The sequence below is a fragment of the Salmo trutta genome, chromosome 13, assembly GCF_901001165.1.
Source record: "Salmo trutta chromosome 13, fSalTru1.1, whole genome shotgun sequence".
Taxonomy (NCBI): Eukaryota; Metazoa; Chordata; class Actinopteri; order Salmoniformes; family Salmonidae; genus Salmo; species Salmo trutta.
The window spans coordinates 87,390,989-87,396,990 of record NC_042969.1 but is presented as its reverse complement, the minus strand read 5'-3'; positions in this window follow the sequence as shown (position 1 = coordinate 87,396,990).

Sequence of the window (6,002 nt, the reverse complement as noted above, 5' to 3'; positions counted from 1 at the left end):
TTCATGAGCTGAAATAAAAAGATCCCAGAAATGTTTAATACGCACAAAAAGCTTATTTCTCTCAAATGTTGTGCGCTAATTTGTTTACATCCGCTTTAGTGAGCAGTTCCCTTTTGCCAAGATAATCCATCCTCCTGACAGTATCAAGAAGCTGATTAAACAGCATGATCATTACACAGGTGCACCTTGTGCTGGGGGACCATAAAAGGCCACTCTAAAATGTGCAGTTTTGTCACACAACACAATGCCAAAGATGTCTCAAGTTTTCAGGGATGGTGCAATTGGCAGAAATGTCCACCAGAGCTGTTGCCAGATAATTGAATGTTCATATCTCTACCATAAGCCGCCTCCAACGTCATTTTAGAGAATTTGGCGGTAAATCCAACCAACCTCACAACCGCAGACCACATGTAAGCAAGCCAGCCAGGACCTCCACATCTGGCTTCTTCACCTGCAGGATCATCTGAGACCAACCAGACAGCTGATGAAACTGAGAAGTATTTCTGTCTGTAATAAAGCCCTTTGTGGGGAAAAACTCTGATTTACATTTACGTCATTTAGCAGACGCTCTTATCCAGAGCGACTTACAGTAGTGAATGCATACATTTCATTTCATGCATTTATTTATTTATTTTTTTGTACTGGCCCCCCCCGTGGGAATCGAACCCACAACCCTGGCGTTGCACACACCATGCTGGCATTGGAAACACCATGCTCTACCAACTGAGCCACAGGGAAGGGGGACTTCATGGGCGCTATTATATTTATAGACTAGCTGTCCTGCCACTGCAGCGGGAAGGGGATTTATAGACTAGCTGTTCTGACACTGCAGTGAGAAGGTGATTTATAGACCAGCTGTCCTGACACTGCAGTGAGAAGGTGATTTATAGACTAGCTGTTCTGACACTGCAATGAGAAGGTGATTTATAGACTAGCTGTCCTGACACTGCAGTGAGAAGGTGATTTATAGACTAGCTGTCCTGACACTGCAGTGAGAAGGTGATTTATAGACTAGCTGTCCTGACACTGCTGTGAGAAGGTGATTTATAGACTAGCTGTCCTGACACTGCAGTGGGAAGGTGATTTATAGACTAGCTGTCCTGTGAGAAGGTGATTTATAGACTAGCTGTCCTGACACTGCAGTGGGAAGGTGATTTATAGACTAGCTGTCCTGACACTGCAGTGAGAAGGTGATTTATAGACTAGCTGTCCTGACACTGCAGTGGGAAGGTGATTTATAGACTAGCTGTCCTGACACTGCAGTGAGAAGGTGATTTATAGACTAGCTGTCCTGACACTGCAGTGGGAAGGTGATTTATAGACTAGCTGTCCTGACACTGCAGTGAGAAGGTGATTTATAGACTAGCTGTCCTGACACTGCAGTGAGAAGGTGATTTATATACCAACTGTCCTGACACTGCAGTGAGAAGGTGATTTATAAACTAGCTGTCCTGACACTGCAGTGAGAAGGTGATTTATAGACTAGCTGTCCTGACACTGCAGTGAGAAGGTGATTTATAGACCAGCTGTCCTGACACTGCAGTGGGAAGGTGATTTATAGACTAGCTGTCCTGACACTGCAGTGAGAAGGTGATTTATAGACTAGCTGTCCTGACACTCAGCTGGGAAGGTGATTTATAGACCAGCTGTCCTGTGAGAAGGTGATTTATAGACTAGCTGTCCTGACACTGTAGTGAGAAGGTGATTTATAGACTAGCTGTCCTGACACTGCAGTGAGAAGGTGATTTATAGACCAGCTGTCCTGACACTCAGCTGAGAAGGTGATTTATAGACTAGCTGTCCTGACACTGCAGTGGGAAGGTGATTTATAGACTAGCTGTTCTGACACTGCAGTGAGAAGGTGATTTATAGACTAGCTGTCCTGACACTCAGCAGTGAGAAGGTGATTTATAGACTAGCTGTCCTGACACTCAGCTGGGAAGGTGATTTATAGACCAGCTGTCCTGACACTGCAGTGAGAAGGTGATTTATAGACTAGCTGTCCTGACACTGCAGTGAGAAGGTGATTTATAGACCAGCTGTCCTGACACTGCAGTGGGAAGGTGATTTATAGACTAGCTGTCCTGACACTGCAGTGAGAAGGTGATTTATAGACTAGCTGTCCTGACACTGCAGTGGGAAGGTGATTTATAGACTAGGTGTCCTGACACTGCAGTGGGAAGGTGATTTATAGACTAGCTGTCCTGACACTGCAGTGGGAAGGTGATTTATAAACTAGCTGTCCTGACACTGCAGTGAGAAGGTGATTTATAGACTAGCTGTCCTGACACTCAGCTGGGAAGGTGATTTATAGACCAGCTGTCCTGACACTGCAGTGAGAAGGTGATTTATAGACTAGGTGTCCTGACACTGCAGTGAGAAGGTGATTTATAGACTAGCTGTCCTGACACTGCAGTGGGAAGGTGATTTATAGACTAGCGGTTCTGACACTGCAGTGAGAAGGTGATTTATAGACTAGCTGTCCTGACACTCAGCTGGGAAGGTGATTTATAGACTAGCTGTCCTGACACTGTAGTGAGAAGGTGATTTATAGACTAGCTGTCCTGACACTGCAGTGAGAAGGTGATTTATAGACTAGCTGTCCTGACACTCAGCTGGGAAGGTGATTTATAGACTAGCTGTTCTGACACTGCAGTGAGAAGGTGATTTATAGACTAGCTGTCCTGACACTGCAGTGAGAAGGTGATTTATAGACTAGCTGTCCTGACACTGCAGTGGGAAGGTGATTTATAGACTAGGTGTCCTGACACTGCAGTGGGAGTCTGTGTGTCTGAGACCGGATGGTGACTGATCCAACCTGCCGTTAGCTGGAGATATTATGAAGGTTCTGGCGTCATGGTCAGGGTTTTTGCTGACCACATCTCTCTGGTCTATCACAGAACAACATGTGTTACTTGAAGATACTGGCCCTGGTGGAAGAGGAAGTTAGGAAAGAGATGAATGAGAAAAAGGACACTTCTTCTGTACCACAGAGCGTAAACAGGACTGGCACTGGGACTCCGTTAGTCAATTTGTTGAACATTTTTTTCATGGTCAGGTAAGAAACATGACACCAAGGGTGTTATCTGTGAGTGTAGGTTGACGGGGAACGGGGGATGGGGGGGCGACGGCAGGGGGGGGGGGGGGGGGGCGACGGCAGGGGGGGGGGATGGGGGGACGACGGCAGGGGGGGGGATGGGGGGACGACGGCAGGGGGGGGGCAATGGGGGGACGACGGTGGGGGGGGGGGGGGGGGGCGGCAGGGGGGATGGGGGGGGCGACGGCAGGGGGGGGCTGCAGGGGGGCAATGGGGGGACGACGGTGGGGGGGGGGGGATGGGGGGACGACGGCAGGGGGGGGGCAATGGGGGGACGACGGTGGGTGGGGGGGGGGCGGCAGGGGGGGATGGGGGGGCGACGGCAGGGGGGGGCTGCAGGGGGGCAATGGGGGGACGACGGTGGGGGGGGGGGGATGGGGGGACGACGGCAGGGGGGGGGCAATGGGGGGCAATGGGGGGACGACGGTGGGGGGGGGGGGGACGACGGCAGGGGGGGGATGGGGGGGCGACGGCGGGGGGGGGGGGAGTCAGTGAGGCGGAGAAATAAGAAATCAGCTTGTGTGAAAACCACTAAGGAAAGAAGCTGAGTTGCCAAAGAAGGATGTTTTGGGATTCAAAACTGGTGGTTGAAATGTGAAAACAGACACATAAGAAGTGGTGTCATGGAGGTGGTTTGGATTTGGTGGAACCATATTCATGTGACAAGTAACCTTTAACCTTAGACGTGTTAGCTCCCTTACTAAGTGCCTAGGCTTCAGCTCAGTGGGCTAACACAGTCTGTTGGTGCGCAGGAGACCTGTGGTCAAACCGAGCCGTTCAGCTTGTGTTATCATCAAATAAAGACAAGGCAAGTAAACACAAATGATGCAGCCTTGGGCCAATTGGTCAAAAGAAAATGGTAACTAGGCAAGTCAATTAAGAACAAATTGTTATTTCCAATGACAGCCTACACCGGCCAAACCTGGACGACGCTGTGCCAATTGTGCTCCCCCCCCCCTATCGGACTCCCAATCACGGCCTGTTGTTATACAGCCTGGATTCGAACCAGGGTGTCTGTAGTGATGTCTCTAGCACTGACATGCAGTGTGCCTTGAGACCGCCGTGCCACTCGCGAGCCCTAAGATTTCCAAGTGTGCTCAACATTGGCTCAGTGCTGTCTGAGATATCACATGGGACTACTAAATGAATAAACAAACGTACGGACGGAGACTGATCCACAGGCCGTTCCCCCTATTTCGTCTTGGGGGGAGAGTAATAAGACAGCAATAAGGACACTTATTCAGTTGTCCTTCCAGAATCCTCCAGCGACATCACTAGTATTCAGTACCTGTCTTGACCACCAGGTGGCGATGTGAGTCCATGAATAAAACCAACCGGTAACTACTTTAGGGGTGGACGACACACCTAATGATATTCTACTGTCTTTTATCATTGCACCTTTTCCACCAAGGTGATCATTGTGGCAGTTAAGTTTATGTGGAGGTGTATGAGAATGTTCACAGAGCTGCTGTCTCTCTCTGTCTCTCTGTTACACTGTCTCTCTCTGTCTCTCTGTTACACTGTCTCTCTGTCTCTCTGTTACACTTTCTCTCTGTTACACTGTCTCTGTCTCTCTCTCTGTCTCTCTGTTACACTGTCTCTCTCTGTTACACTGTCTCTCTGTTACACTGTCTCTCTCTCTGTCTCTCTGTTACACTGTCTCTGTCTCTCTGTTACACTGTCTCTCTCTGTCTCTCTGTTACACTGTCTCTCTCTGCTACACTGTCTCTCTCTGTCTCTCTGTTACACTGTCTCTCTCTGTCTCTCTGTTACACTGTCTCTCTCTGTCTCTCTGTTACACTGTCTCTCTCTGTTACACTGTCTCTCTGTTACACTGTCTCTCTCTCTGTCTCTCTGTTACACTGTCTCTCTCTGTCTCTCTGTTACACTGTCTCTCTCTGTCTCTCTGTTACACTGTCTCTCTCTGTCTCTCTGTTACACTGTCTCTCTGTTACACTGTCTCTCTCTGTCTCTCTGTTACACTGTCTCTGTCTCTCTCTGTCTCTCTGTTACACTGTCTCTCTCTGTCTCTCTGTTACACTGTCTCTCTGTCTCTCTGTTACACTTTCTCTCTGTTACACTGTCTCTGTCTCTCTCTCTGTCTCTCTGTTACACTGTCTCTCTCTGTTACACTGTCTCTCTGTTACACTGTCTCTCTCTCTGTCTCTCTGTTACACTGTCTCTGTCTCTCTGTTACACTGTCTCTCTCTGTCTCTCTGTTACACTGTCTCTCTCTGCTACACTGTCTCTCTCTGTCTCTCTGTTACACTGTCTCTCTCTGTCTCTCTGTTACACTGTCTCTCTCTGTTACACTGTCTCTCTGTTACACTGTCTCTCTCTCTGTCTCTCTGTTACACTGTCTCTCTCTGTCTCTCTGTTACACTGTCTCTCTCTGTCTCTCTGTTACACTGTCTCTCTCTGTCTCTCTGTTACACTGTCTCTCTGTTACACTGTCTCTCTCTGTCTCTCTGTTACACTGTCTCTGTCTCTCTCTGTCTCTCTGTTACACTGTCTCTCTCTGTCTCTCTGTTACACTGTCTCTCTCTCTCTCTCTCTCTCTCTCTCTCTCTGTCTCTCTCTGTCTCTCTCTGTCTCTCTGTTACACTGTCTCTCTCTCTGTCTCTCTGTTACACTGTCTCTCTCTGTCTCTCTGTTACACTGTCTCTCTCTGTTACACTGTCTCTCTGTCTCTCTGTTACACTGTCTCTGTCTCTCTCTGTCTCTCTGTTACACTGTCTCTCTCTCTGTCTCTCTGTTACACTGTCTCTCTGTCTCTCTGTTACACTGTCTCTCTCTGTCGCTCTGTCGCTCTGTTACACTGTCTCTCTGTCTCTCTCTCTGTCTCTCTGTTACACTGTCTCTCTGTCTCTCTCTGTCTCTCTCTGTCTCTCTGTGTTACACTGTC